Here is a 15451-nt window from a genome sequence, read left to right on the forward strand (position 1 = left end):
TCGCTTACGGCCATACCACCCTGAACACGCACGATCTCGTCCGATCTCGGAAGCTAAGCAGCTTCAGCTTTATCTATAGATATAGATATATATATATTACATACAGTATATATATATAAATAAATAAAAAGACCCCTAATCCTAACCCCAGCCCCGACTCCAAACCCACCCCACAGTCCTAAAGTTAAGAACACAATATATGTAACGATAATAATAATAACAATAAAATAAATGAAAAATAAAAAAGAAGTTGCTGAACGAACTGAGGAAACACTCTCATGATATCTTAATGAGGAAACACTGGAGGAAACATAAGATGTTACTTACATTCCATCTGAATAATCTCATCTGATTTTTAATGTTTGTATACCAGAATATTTGGATACTGGATATAAAGTTTTCTCTCAATAACAATTATGGCGTTAAGCATTGAGCAAGAGATAAGATGAAATATTATAAGGTATATTATTATTATTATTATTATTATTATTATTATTATTATTATTATTATGATTATTATTTATTATTATTTGTTATTTATTATTATCTTTATTATTATTTGTTGTTATTATTATCTTTATTATTACTTATCAATTAATAATAATAATAACAATATAATAATAATAACAATAATTATTATCATTACTATTATTGTTTATTATTAGTAGTGGTATGAATTATTACTGTTATTATTATTTGTATTATTATAATTATCTGTATTATTATTACTATCTTTATTACTAATATATGCATAAATGCAAAATCAGGAGGCCATCTGATGGGGATAAATATGAGGAGATGAGCAGGTGTGACATTAAATAAAACCAGGTTCAGTATGAGATTCAGCTGCCCGATTACTCACCCACTCCTGCTCCAGAGCCCACATCACACCCATCCTTCAGCACCTCCACTGGCTCCCCATTCAGCACCGAATCCACTTCAAGATCCTGCACATCACCTACAAAGCCCTCAATAACCTCGCCCCCTCTTACTTGACTGACCTCCTCAAACGCAACTCCCCATCTCGCCGCCTCAGATCATCAGATGCCAATATCCTGTCCCCTATCACCAAGACCAAGCACCGCACCTTGGGGGACAGAGCCTTCGCCATCGCTGCCCCCACTCTCTGGAACTCTCTCCCTCCACACATCCACAACGCTGACTCTCTCCTCTCATTTAAGAACCAACTCAAGACCTACCTGTTCCAAAAAGCATACCACACATGACCTCTCCCCCCGCCCCACCTCTGTCCCTGTTTTGTTTTATTTATATGTTTTATTTTTTTAGTTTTCATCTTATGTAAAGCGACTTTGAGTATTGAGAAAAGCACTATATAAATTCTATGAATTACTATTATTTTTTTTTTAGATGGTGAAATTAGTTTCATTATTGTAGACTGTCTGGCAGCCCTGTTAGGCACTAAAAATCCTTAATGAATGAAAACAAACATGTGTTTACACTGACCCGTCTAAATAAAGAATAACGTGCTGTTTGGAAATCAGGCCAATCAGGAAATCCTCACTATTGTTGTATTGTTGTCAGAGGAAGAGACCTCCATGGGATTCCATCTGTATATTTGACCAGAGATGACCACATCTCTGTTCACTGATCTGTTTACTACACATACTGTGTTTCAGCATTTATATCAATGCTATGTGTAAAGGTATGGATGTGCAGACATCTTTAATGTCTCATCTAGAAAGAGATTCTCCCACTTCAACTTCACATATTTGCTGCGTTCTCGAATCACCGCGAACCTGATTTCTTGTGGAAATTTCACCATTTTGACTAAATTCTGTTGACTGATGAATAACTTCATGTGCAGGATGAATCCTATTTGCAGCAGACTGAATACAACAGCATTATCTGTGTTTTCTTCATCCTTTATTAGTTGTCACAGATCCATAACATTTTCAACTACACATGTGAGCACCTCAAAATAAAGACACTGTAGAAAAATATTTACAGGGGTATTTTTTTCAGTTTCTATTCCTGTCAATCAATCAACCTATCTATCAATCATTATTTATAAAGCACCAAATCACAACAAACGTTCTCCTCAGACTCTTTCCAAACAGAGCAGGTTAGACCAGACTCTATGTTCTATTATTAACAAAGACCCAACATCAAGACAGGATCAGATCCAGTCCCATTTTACAGACAGGACCCTTCTGATCTCATCTTAATCCACCATGAGCAGAGCACTTTGCAGCATTTAGCAAGTTACAGTGGCAAGGACAAACTTCCTTTAACAGGCCTCCAGCAGGACCAGACTCATGTTAGACACACATCTGCTGAGACCGTGTTGGAGAGAGGGATAGAGGGAGATGAAGAGAGAGAGAGATGATAGTGGTGAGACAGATAGTAGTAGTTGTAGCAGCTGGAGTCTGGCACGTCCACAGCAGCAGAGATCCAGAGGAATCTACGAGACAAGGGAGCTCAGGGACTCCAGAAAGGTCTATGTTAGTAACTTTAATGGGACAGTCTTATGTTTAAATTCTCTGTGTGTGTAGTTTACTTTAAGTGCAGGTACTTTCTTGTTTTTCTTTTTACTCTTGTCGACGTTATAGATATTTTTCTTTGTACATTTTCTTTACAATTGTTTCTGTATTAGGTATAAAATCCTTTACTCATGGATGAGTTAAAAATGAATTGTTTATTAACAGAAGGTAGTCTTATACAAATTATAAGCAAACTCATCCATGCTAATGCTGACATGCTTACGTCTTTGTTTTGTCTTGTTTTTTTTTGTGTGCATATATGAGTATTTTCATACTGAAACGTATTGTGTTCACACGAAAAAAATCCTGCTCTGTTTTTCTTTATTAATGAGTAAATTATCTCAGAATTAGGAGAAAAGGTTTTGTAAATAAAACAAATCTGCTCTGTTTTTCTGGAGTAACGACATACCACTATACTAAAATCCCAAGAGCATGCACGTCAAGGCCACACAAGGAAGTAAACATGCCCTGGTGGTTCAGTTTCTTCCAGTTTTATTTTGTTCTGGTTTTAAGACATTGGGAGATACTAGTCTGTATTGTGATTAGCTTGTCAACTTTGCGCCTGAGGACTCTGCAGCTGTTTAGACTTAGGCCCCGTTCTGAGAAAAACAGAGCAGATTTCTTTTTATTCAGAAAAACAGAAAACTTTTCTCATAATTCCAAGATAATTAACTCGTTATTTCAGAAAAACAGAGCAGTATTTTCACTCTGCTTTATATATTGAAAACTACTGAATAAAAAGTGTAATAAAATAAAATAAATAAAAATAAAATAAATAAAATAAATATATTATAAAGATGTTTTAAATAGTTTTAATTCTAATCATGGTTCTTTCCTCTAACTAAGATGAAACACATTGGTCAGCCACTGATGAATGTAATAAAAGAATACTGAACATGTTAAATCCTTTCTAATTTAAAGACTTTTTGTTCCTCCTCAGAATCTTTTTTATATTGAAACCCAGAGTTCCCACTGCTCCTGAACGTACCACGATATCCCTGGAGTAGGCGGGGCTATATAAGAAAAATACAGGGGCTGTAGGCGTGGCTTCATGATCACCTGTATTTAGCAAAATACAATGTTCAGAAAAACAGAACACTTTTCTTGTATTCCCGAGTTAATTTACTTGTCAATTCAGAAAAACAGAGCAGAATCTGTTTTTCTCATGTGAACGCAATACGCTTCAGTATTTTCACTGTGCTTTATATTTAGAAAACTAGAAAACTAACAAATGAAATGAATAAAATAAACATATAAAGATTTTTTTAAATAGTTTTAATTGTAATCATTGTTCTTTCCTCTAAGATGAAACACATTGGTCAGCCACTGATGTATGTAATAAAAAATAAAAAATTAAAAAATTAAATAAGATCAAATAAAATAATAATAATAATCTGTATCTGTACTTTACTTTAGTTTTATTTTTTGGGGATACTTATGACTTTTACTCCACTACATTCAGAAGACAATTATTGTACTTTTGACTCCTCTACATTTCAATCAGTGCTCTAGTTACTCACTACTTTATCTTTGAAGTCAGTTCATGAATTTCCTTCTCTTTTCTGAAATCTGATCCTAAGACAGTAAACTGTGTTTGTAGTTCTGTTAGTCTCAGTGGTTTAGTCGTACCTGTATATCGTGCGTCTCCATGGTTGAACATGGAGCAAACACAGAGCAGACTTCACTCAGATCAGACAGTTCATTTAGAGGTGGTAATGATGACTATAATTCTCCACCTGAGCACCCATGGTCATATCTTCAGCCTGTATGGTTTGAAATGTTCTCCCTGTTTCCCACTCTGCCCAAACAAACAAACAAACAAACATTCACTGTCCAACCTGAGAGAGCGTGTTGAGCTACGTAACGTTTGTTTAACTCCAGATGAACATTTCAAACTAAGGTGTCTGTGCTTGGAGTAACTTAGTGTCTGTTTTTATTCCATGGTGTAGTTTTTAGAGATTTCAAGTAATGGTTTCTAAATAAACATGATGTAACAGAATGTACTCCTATGTACTCTTGACTGCACTTATGTATTGTGAAAATACAACATTTTGAGTTTTTTAAAAAGTACTTTGAATACTTCAGTATTTTAAAAGTAAGTACTTCAGGACTTTAACTCAAGTAATAATCTGACAGAGGAACTCTCACTTGTATTGGAGTAATATTTGACCTGCAGGATCTATACTTTGACTTAAGTGTACTTTGTCCACCACTGGCAGGGGGGACAGAGAGATGGACGGGTGTGGCAGGAAGGGCGAGGTTGTGGATGGCGTTAAAGGTGAGGAGCAGTGGGCCTATTTTAGAATTGATTCCAGTATGTGATGGGGAGCCAGTGGAGCTGCTGTAAAATGGGTGTGATGTGGTGGAGGGAGAATACTGAACATGTTAAAATCTTTCAAATGTAAAGAGTATTTGTTCCTCCTCAGAATCTCTTTCATATTGAACCCAGAGTTCCCACTGTTCCTGAACGTAGCGCGATATCCCTGGAGTGGGCGGGGCTATTTACCCCAAATCCTGTGTTGTGGGCGTGGCTTCATGACCACTCTTAGGGAGGAAGTGATGTTTGTGGGCGGGGCGGCTCAGAGTAAATCTCCTCCTCTCCAGACTGTGGAGCTGCAGGCTCCTCCCTCCGGCCGCAGACAGACTCTCCGCGGCCGAATGAAGCTCATCACCGACGGCCTGACCTGCTGCTGCTGACCGAGACACCAGCGGACAAAAACACTCCTGAAAAAAACACAGTCAGGACTCCAGCACACAGCTCTGCCCTCCTCGGAGCTCAGTGTTCCTGCTCGGGTTTTCTGCTGGATGGAGTTTAAAAGTCTGGAAAGACTTTTTTTCCTCAGGCTGCATCTCTGCTCCACTTTATTCCCGCACGGATTGAGCCTCTAAGACGCTTTAATAACTGTGGATGTGTGATTGTTTCAGGACTAACTAACCCCACTTTATACTTCAGCCTTTCAAACCCTGGGAAACATGGAATATGTGTCTGTTCTGACCTGGAATCATCGGGAGCTTTGGAGCTGCAGGACCATGTAGCCCAGAGGTAGGTCTGCTCTTGACTTTAATGAGTGTTTTTCACAGTTTGAGCATGTGGGGATATAATCTAATGTCTCCTCTCCGGATTAACCTCACTATCCGAACATCACGGCCTGTTACAGGGAGACAGAGGATGTGGTTTCAGGACCAGATCTGACCCAACACAGTCTGCTTTCCTCCATTCAGATGTTTTTTTTTCTGCAGGAGAGACTTTTCCACAGCAGACAGTCTGTGTGATGATACTCTGCATGATTCTGAGCCACAGTGACAGCTTCAAAAAGAGTCCAACAAGCTGCCCTGCTTTTCACTGAGCCACCAGAATCACAAATCATCTGTTATTTCTTTGAATAATTCACCATAACATCACAAATATGCATCACTACACTGATAACAGGAGGCATCTCACTCAGTACCTTAGTGAAGCTGCTGGGTGCATGCAGTGATCCTCTGACAGGTAAAGAAAGAGGAGCAGCTTCACACCTGTCTGACAGAATCCCTGCTCTGACTCCTCTCTGACTCCTGCTGCAGGAGTCTCTGCTCTGCCCTCTGCTCACTCACTGTTTCTCTCACATGCTCTTTTGGCTGCAGCTTCAACATGACTTCACTTTGAAATAATGTGATAGCTTTTACATGTAGAGGCTGCAGCTTTCCAACAGACGGACGTGATGTGCAGTTCAACAGAGGGTCTGCACGCTGAAAAACACTGCAGATGAAATCTCTAATGTCTGCAATGGAACACTTTTGTGATTTAGGTCATTGGTGGAAGGAACAGAACATTTTCATAGTAATGGGACACTGTGGATCAATCTGTACTAAATATTGAAAGATCAGCTTCAGATGAACTTTTCCTTTCTCTCCTCAGAGCACCAAATATCTCTGACAGCTTAGATTTGTCCTCTGCCTCTATGAAGAAAAGGGCTTTTGTCTTTTATTCAAATATCATCTCTAGAAACAGATTCACATGCAGACTGTGGCAGATTCACCATGAAGTCCTCCATTAGTTTTTGGACTATTGGAGCATAGAATAGAGTATAGAATGCCTTTATTGTCATTGCAACAAGTACAACAAAATTGAAAGGTGCAGTCCTCATTAGGTGCCATTTAAAAGAGACAAAAACAATCAAGGTATAAAAAGTAATAAACACCGATATAAAAAACACTGTCATACACACACAACATACAAATCAAATATTCTGTTTTCTTAACATCTTTGCTGACGGCCAGGGGCGTGTCCAAAAGAGGGGTCAGGTGTAGCATAGCCCTACCTTGCCCGCCACAGGTGCCACCTGAAAACCTGAACTATGACTGTGCCTGTTTTCAAACCTCCTGCTACACTAGCAGTATGTACTGATTTGGTCTACATTCAGTATGTAGTATGTGAACAAGAGCAAAATCTGCAGTTTGCCAAAACTCCCCAGATGTCGTACTGATTCAGGAACATGTCTCAGTCTGCAGCAGACCAGTCCCCATCACGTACTGTTTCCCACAATGCACAGCGCTAACTTCTTCTTTGTTCCGTATATGACGGACACACTCAGTTTGTAGGTGCTGTGTAAATTATTAAATTCCATATAAACCACTTCTTAACTTTTTAAATCATCAGTGATGTTAAAGAAGCAGTTTATCTATCAGCTTGGTCGTTGTTTACTTCTGCTTTCAGAAACCTGAAATCCAGCAAAGTCTGACCCAGCATCCTGCAGACCAGATCCACCAGAACAGTCAGACTACAGACTACCTTCAGATGTAGTATGTAGTACATACTACATACAACATACAGTATGTAGTACATACTACATACAACATACAGTATGTAGTACATACTACATACTACATACTACATTCGTAGGTAGTATGTAGCAGGCAGTTTGTAAACAGCCAGTCTGTTTAGCTTGTGAGAGGTGGGGCTTATGTTTTTAACTGTTTGGACTAGTGGTGCAACGGATCATCGTTGATCCGTGATCCGTACGGATGCCTCTCCACGGGTCGGCACGGACGTGGTCCGCGGATCGGTTGATGAAAAAAGTTTGTGTGTTCAATCCACACTCACTCGTCAAGCGCAGCTGTTGTCATGGCAAGTGAAGGAGCAGAGGGACTTGAAAAACCTCCTGCATCTTGTAAGTCATATGTATGGGAGCATTTTGGTTTCCCTGTGAAATACAGTGAATGCTGAATGTGCTTGAGCCACGTTATGAAGTTCCGTTGCTCACCCAGTAGACCAGAGGCCGTCAATACGCGGCCCGCAGGGCGTATCCGGCCGCCTATTCATGGCCCCCGAACTGTTATTCCTTCAGTCTGTGTTTTGGTCGGGTCACCGTGTGTTTACCGGGACTTGTCTCCATGTCAACGATACGCAGACAGGCTGTTACTGGGTCACTTAGAGTCCAATGCGTCGAGTGCAATTTTTAACTTTCACTTTGGTTTATGGAGCAGTTCACATATTGACACTTTGCCAGATGTAGGACCCTAGACAGTCCCTCCAGGAAGTTGCGATTTCGCGATTGCAACTATCAACGCAAATTCAACCAATCAGCGCGATTTTTTCGCGGCCCTGCAATTTTATACAATCACCGCAACTTTCTCGCAACTTTGACCAATTACCTCAATCTCAGCCCCTGTACGTCATCGGTTTTGTCATCAATTTCACTTGCTAGGAACATAAACGTAAGTCCTCACTTGATCGGCACTTTTCAACAGCAAAACATGCACAGAGAACGGGTGAAGAGAGGGGACAGCAGACAGGACAAGTGATGATGACAACGTTGTTATTTATAGATTGAGGGGCTCAGTGTTAGCTTGGTCTCTACCTGCAGCAGGTGTGCTTTATGAACCAGCTCTCCTCACCCCCATGCATCTGTCTCATCTTCATTGAGGATTTTTACCCCCCGGTGTGCGTTAGTGACAAAGACACAACCGGGGGACGTCTGTTTAATATTTGATGTTTGACGTTGTTGCCGCCATCACCGTAAAAAGCTCCGCGTCTAGAGCTTGATTTAATCCAGTTTGGTGAAACATCAGACACATTCAGTAAGTTTGGATCAACTCCTGGTCAACAAAGATGCAGATTCATTTCAGAGTGCGTGAACTGACTGTCAAGTGCCTCTGTCACTGCGAGATGCATTCAGGGACCGTCGTAAATGTGCAATACAGACCTTTCATGGCATTTTTCTGTGAATCAAGAGAATCAAAACACAGTCACAGTGGCCACATCAAGAATGTTTTCTAAAAACAACTGTAATTTAGCGTATTTACTTGCCCCTGAGATGTTATTGGGGGAAAAAAGCAAAAAAAAAAAAAAAAAAAACGCAACTTTCACCGCAATTTTTTCAAAAAGCTGTCGCAAATTCAGGCTTTTTGGGACGCAACAATCACAAAAAAATCCCGCGAAATCCTGGAGGGACTGCCTAGAATCAAACGGTGTGTTCACAGTTTGCAGCTCAAAGAAAAGTGGACGGTGAAAATCAGCAAATGAAAGAAGAATGGAGTGAAACTTTTGAAGTTCCTCTGCTCCTTCACTTGCCATGCCATGAAATGCAGTGAATGAGGCAGGACTGGGCCCACAGATGGGGTGGGCAGTACATTTTGAGTTGAATCTTGTTTTTATTTAATGGGCAAAAGTTTACAAGTGTTTTACAAAATAAATAGAGGGACAAAGTTATATTTGTCTTGTCTTCTTGTTTTTTGTTTTTTTTTGCTGATCCGAAAAATGATCCGATCCGTGACTCAAAACCGTGATCCGATCCAAACCGTGAGTTTTTTGATCCGTTGCACCCCTAGTTTGGACCCTGTGACTGTAGGCTGTCTGTAGATTTCTCTGTATTTTCATGCATCAGATTTTCTGTTATTTGAACTTAAAATCATAGAAAAATACTTCAAACATGACAGGAAAGCGCTCAGCCCTTTTGAACTGACTTTAGACAAACATCTGATTTATATGTTATCGCTCTGAAGATAAAGTGCTTATGATTTGTGCAAACAGAAAGAGTTCTGCAGGTGACGGTTGAGCTATGGTCTGAACTGAGGTCTGAGCACACTGTTAGTGGACACAGGCCCTGACTGGATTTAAAACAGAATGCTGTGAGAGTTACGATCATTTAAACCTTGTTAATCAGTGGAGGCGCCCCCTGTTTTCTTGTTCTTTGCTCTTGACTTTATTAAATATGAATGTACAGGAATCTGTTAATACAATACATATCAAAATGCAGGGCTCATAATAGCATACATATTTTGATATACTGGAAGCAAAGCGCTATCATGCTTTTGAAAATAATTAAATTAAAGGAGAAGTGGAACAGATTAAAGAACACACATCACATGTTCACACTTTAGATGTTAACTTAGTTTTGTTCTCAGAGCCGATCAGTATTTTCATCGGTCACAGTTCGTTCACAGGCCGAGTTCACAGTGGTGTTTTCTGTGCTGACTGAGATCAAGAATCAACCTTTACTTTTTATCAGTTTAACAAGATAAATCTATGTATCTGTTAAAAATCTACACTGTGCCATAACTCCATGTGTGTTTGTTTTATACATCCAGATCTCATATATCTTTCTCTGCTGAACGCCATGTCAACAAAGAATCTACATTTCTTACCGAGATCTGTATGAAAACAGTTTGTAAAAGCTCTGGTTTGGTCCCCACCGCTCAACTGTGTTGACTGTCTGACCTTTACCTGAGCAGGTAGATCAGAGACTCATTACTGAAAACATAGATGCTTCCAATGAGAGCAGAAACTATGAGCTAAAAGAGGCTGAGACGTTCAATCAATCAATCAATCAATCAATCAATCAATCAATCTATCTTTATTTGTATAGCGCCAAATCACAACAAACGTTATCTCAAGACTCTTTAACAAACAGAGCAGGTCTAGACCACTCTATGTCAAATTATGAACAGAGACCCAACACCAAGACAGGATAAGACTCAGTCTGACCCCACCTTAATCCACCATGAGCATTGCACCTCACAGTATTTAGCTAGTTACAGCAGAGAGGACAAAGTTCCTTTAACAGGCAGAAACCTCGAGCAGAACCAGACTCATGTTAGACACACATCTGCCTCGACCGAGTTGGGTCTGGAAAGAGGGATAGAGGAGAATAAGAGAGATAGTGATGAGACGAGTAGTAGAAGCTGTTGCCGCTGGAGTCCAGCACGTCTGTATCAGCTGGAGTCTGGAACGTCCACAGCAGGAGGACGTCTACGGCAGCTCAGAGGAACCTACGAGACAAGGGAGCTCAGGGACTCCAGAAAGGTCTATGGTTAGTAACTTTAATGGGACAGGGAGAGTTATGGTGCGTTCACATGGCTATGCTGAAGGAGGCGGAGCTAACTTCCTACTACAACCCATAGCTGGATTCAAGTGACAGACATAATCCTCCTGACTCTGTCCTCACAGTGAGCTCCTGTTTATTCCTGATCCCATAAAACCAGGTAGAGTCACAGAGTTTGGGGAAGCTGCACAGAGATAGAATCAAAGTGTCCCATATATTCCAGATGAGTGAATCTCCGCTGTTCCAGTTACGTCACACACCTCAAGTCACCGGGTGATCTGCACTCTGATTGGCTAGTCAGTGCGCCAGTTCCCCCAGGAGCCTAAGCCTATAGCAGCATAACTAAGACCTGGTCCAAGCCTGATCCAGCTCTAACTATAAGCTTTATCAAAAAGAAAAGTTTGAAGCCTACTCTTAAAAGTAGAGAGGGTGTCTGCCTCCCAGACCCTGACTGGTAGATGATTCCAAAGGAGAGGGGCCTGATAACTGAAGGTTCTACCTCCCATACTACTTTTAGAGACTTTAGGTAGGACCAGCAGGCCTGCATGTTGGGAGCGTAGTGTTCTAGAGGGGTAATAGGGCACTATGAGCTCTTTAAGATTTGAAGGTGTCTGATCATTAAGAGCTTTGTAGGTCAGAAGAAGGATTTTAAATTCTAGTCTAGATTTTATGTGGAGTCAGTGTAGAGAAGCTAACACTGGAGAGATGTGCTCTCTCTTCCTGGTTCTAGTCAGTACTCGAGCTGCAGCGTTTTGAACTAGCTGAAGAGTCTTTAGAGACTTATTAGGGCAGCTTGATAAAAGGGAGTTACAGTAATCTAACCTGGAGGGAACAAATGCATGGACTAGTTTTTCTGCGTCACTCTGAGATGTTCTTAAGGATCTCTACATTCAGTGACCACAGCGACAGAAAATATCAGAAATCAGGAACAGGAAAAGATTGTTCTGATTCAGAGGAACATGTTTCATCTTCTGTTGAAGTCTTGTATCGATGGAGCTTCTGTGACGTCTGCAGATCAACTGTGTGCACTTCTCAGCATCAACATTCAGTGGAGAGCCGCAGCAGGCTTTACTGAGTGGGTTTCCATGCTTCCCTCAGGCTCAGTGTGTGTGCGTGTGTGTGTGTGTGTGTGTGTGTGTGTGTGTGTGTGTGTGTGTGTGTGTGTGTGTGGATTTTAAAACATCTGCTTCATGTTGGTTTCTGCTGGATGTTTTAGCTGTCAGGATCAGAGCGGGCCTCAGGATTAAAGGAAAAGTTCACATTTTTTCATGAGTGTCTGAAAACGGCACTCAGGTGGACGATAAACTGTGCAGCAGGTTTTCAGGATCTGTGCAGCACGACATGCTCAGTTTAACCGTTATGAGTTGACAGATACTGTGATGTGACTTTAGATTGGTGGAAATGACAGTTTTTTAAATGAGAATGAAAACTAAGAAGTAGACAGTTTATCGTTATTGACCGTCAGGTTTTCTTACATGTGTTGACATTTCTACAGCAGAGCAATGCTTTATCATCCTGCTGAGTGATGGTCAGGCTGACGGGGGACTGGAACGTGGTCTTGGTGTGTGGTTGTTAGTAAACACAGTGTCTGAGCTCACACGCTCACTCCCTGCTCCCTGCCTCTGAGCGTCTCTGCAGAGAGTCTCTGTATCGTGAGCTCATCACGTCAGACGCTGATAGTGACGTCATTGTTCCTGCACAGATAGAACATACATGATCAGTTATATTTAAGGCATCCATTTCAGTGATAACCTACATGCTTGGAGTATTTTCACACATGATGGTTAAATTGATGGATGATAATTTCATGAAGATTTCAACCCAGATTCCAAAGAAGTTGGGAGGCTTTTTTAAAATGTGCAAAGACGACATATCAGCTGTTGAAACTGAAAAGGTCATTGTTTATTAGAAATAAATGCTCACTTTAAATGTCCCCCATCCAGAGCGTGCGGCCTGTCATCGTCATCAGGACAAACCAAGCAGCACCCTCCAGCTGTGAGAATTGAAGCCAGTGCAGAAGTGTCTAAAACTGCAGTTCATGTGTTGAGGCACAGCTGACTTGACTGACAGGCTGGAACACTATAGCTGTTAGCGAGGAGGCTCAAAGCCCGCCTCCTTACCTCACACTAGCTCAACAGCAGTTAGCTTGAATTCAACATTTCCAATATGGCTCCTGCCGACGATTGGCTTCAAAACAGCGCTTCAGAAACAGAGGGGTCACGTCACAGATACTACGTCCATATTTCTACAGTCTATGGGACTATTCTGTCGTTAATCTGCTTCTCTTTATGAAACAGCTTCTAGATTTAGCTTGGCCACCAGATACTCCTCTGTGTCATGGGATCGCCAGTTAGCTCTGTGGTTACACCACGTGTCCCATGTACAGAGGCTGTAGTCCTCAGTCCTAAGCTGCATTTTATTCCAATATCCTGTATAATAAATGAACGTAGTATCCGTGACGTCACCCATCTGTTCCTGAAGCGCTGTTTTGAAGCCGATCGTCGGCGGGAGCCATATTGGAAATGTTGAACTCAACGTAACTTCTGTGGAGCTAGTGTGAGGTAAAGAGGCGGGCCTTTAGCCTCCTAGCCAACAGCTACAGACTTCCTGCCTGTCAATCAAGTCAGCCACGCCCTTCTTTGAATGGGTGTGTATGTGGTTTGTGGTGTTTCTGCAGCCAGCCTCAAGTGGACGCTCAATGAATTGCAGTTTATAACACTCCCACATGGGCTTCATGTTTTAAGACCGGAGGTTACCACTGTGTTATTCCTTGCTCTCTTTTCATTGGTTCCTTTTCTATCCACTGTACCTTGCTCTGAGTCTGACTTTTTTCTTGCGCTGCAATGCATGATGGTATATATTGCTTGGTTTGGGACCATCAGTTGTATGTACTACTTTGCACAATGCATTATGGGATTCTGATTTTGGACATGACAGCAGGGACTGGGCCTCTTTGTCCATCTACAGGTGGAAGGTGACGGAGGAAGGGATGGAGGATAACGTAAATAAAAAGGGTGATTGACTTTTTATGACCATGGAAACTCTGGAAAGTTCCTCAGATTGGATCAGCTCCATGGACTGAAGCGTCATGTTGGTTTGAATCAGACTTTCTCAGCTCAGGATGAGGGCTGTGTTAGTATTTTGTTAGTATTTCCATAGATGGATGTTCCCGACCTGCATGAGGAGGAGGAATGATTACAGCAAACACAACCGGAGTCTGTTTACATGTGGGCACGACAGTGTGGTGTCGTACATCCGTCCTTCAATCTGAGGCTGTGCAGCTTTCAGGAGACGTTTAGAGACAGCAGGCTCAAAGACGAATGCCATTCATCACAGATGACACCATAGAAGCAGACGGACAGGCAGGTATCATTATGAGCAACACAACAGTTAGCCTGTTGGCATGAAGAGACTCAGCTGGTCTGTTTTAGATGGTGCTATATTTCATCACAGATGGATTCACTGAATCAACACGTGAGAGGAGATAAGCGCGAGTAGCAAAGACGTTTCAACACGACTTTAAAATCCTTTTGAACTCAAAAAGCCGTGATCGCAGAGATCGGCAGGTGTTTTGGTTTAAACAGCGACCCTGTTAACTGGAGACTCTCAGCCGGATGCATCCCTCATAAACGTCTTTAGACCATCATTAAATATCTGATGAGGATATTTTGAAATCTTAATAAAAACTAAGCTAGTTTGCATTCCCAGGAACTCCCTCTGTGTTTCAACAGCTGTGTAAACTCCACAAACACTGACACGTTCAGCTGAAGGGCTCCAGTTTACAGGGTCACTTTTAAAACCGGAACACCGGGAGAGACGCATTCACGGTGGGCTGAGAGAAGACTACTGTTACAAGCTGCTAAATCAAGAGAATCACAGCTTCTTCTTTTGAAAAGTACACACACATACAAAAAAGATAGAACAAATCAAAACTAATGAAAGAAAGAGAAATCAAGAGAATCACAGATGTGTGTGATGTTATTGTGGACGGAGGGAGGAATAAAAACACTGAGGTTAATCTACCAATCAAACACTTTCAGCATCACCCCCGAAAGTCCTGGGACCTTTGAAAAGTACTACCCCCCTAGCAAGGGGCTTTTCGGGGGGGGGGGGGGGGTTATCTACCCCTGAACTAAATTTAGACCCTGGGTCCACCGGTCGAAACACATGTAGTTCTTGGGTAAAGTCCCTCTGGTCGAAAAACGCCGAGTGAGGGACACTGATCACTTCTGTCTGTCAGAAAGCATGTTCCTACAAGCACATGTTTCTTTAAGAGGAGTCGTGTCTGAGCAGACTGTCTCTCACATAGAAACATCACCCACTCCTCCTGTAATATGTTTTTATACATTCATTGTCATGTTGATCTTTCAGTCTTAGGTACAGACATGAGTAAATGAGAGGAGAAGGATGTCTAGCGTTTGATTTATTCTTCACGTTTTGTCTGGATCCTTTATTCCTTAAATCTAAACAATGGAAGTATAGTTCATTTTAAGAAGCCTACTCATTCTTCTCATCGTGTTTCTGAGTATGCGTGGCGTTCATCATGTTCTGCAGGGTGGTACATCAGAGTGGCTCCTTCACACTCACACATCAGCTCCAGAACCTCTGCTATCATAACATTCGACCCTGGACTGAACACCAGCACAT

General features: G+C 41.4%; 1 protein-coding gene across 2 annotated transcripts in view; it reads left to right on the top strand.

Moving 5' to 3' along the window:
• The first annotated feature begins 5085 nt into the window (after window positions 1–5085).
• pdzd2 (PDZ domain containing 2) overlaps window positions 5086–15451 on the top strand; it is a 98263-nt gene continuing 87897 nt past the window's right edge. For both annotated transcript variants that reach the window (XM_034692664.1, XM_034692665.1), the window contains exon 1: window positions 5086–5544. The gene's annotated coding sequence lies outside the window, so the exon portion shown is untranslated. The remainder of the gene's footprint in view (window positions 5545–15451) is intronic.

Source organism: Notolabrus celidotus, chromosome 9 (assembly GCF_009762535.1).
Source record: "Notolabrus celidotus isolate fNotCel1 chromosome 9, fNotCel1.pri, whole genome shotgun sequence".
Classification (NCBI taxonomy): Eukaryota; Metazoa; Chordata; class Actinopteri; order Labriformes; family Labridae; genus Notolabrus; species Notolabrus celidotus.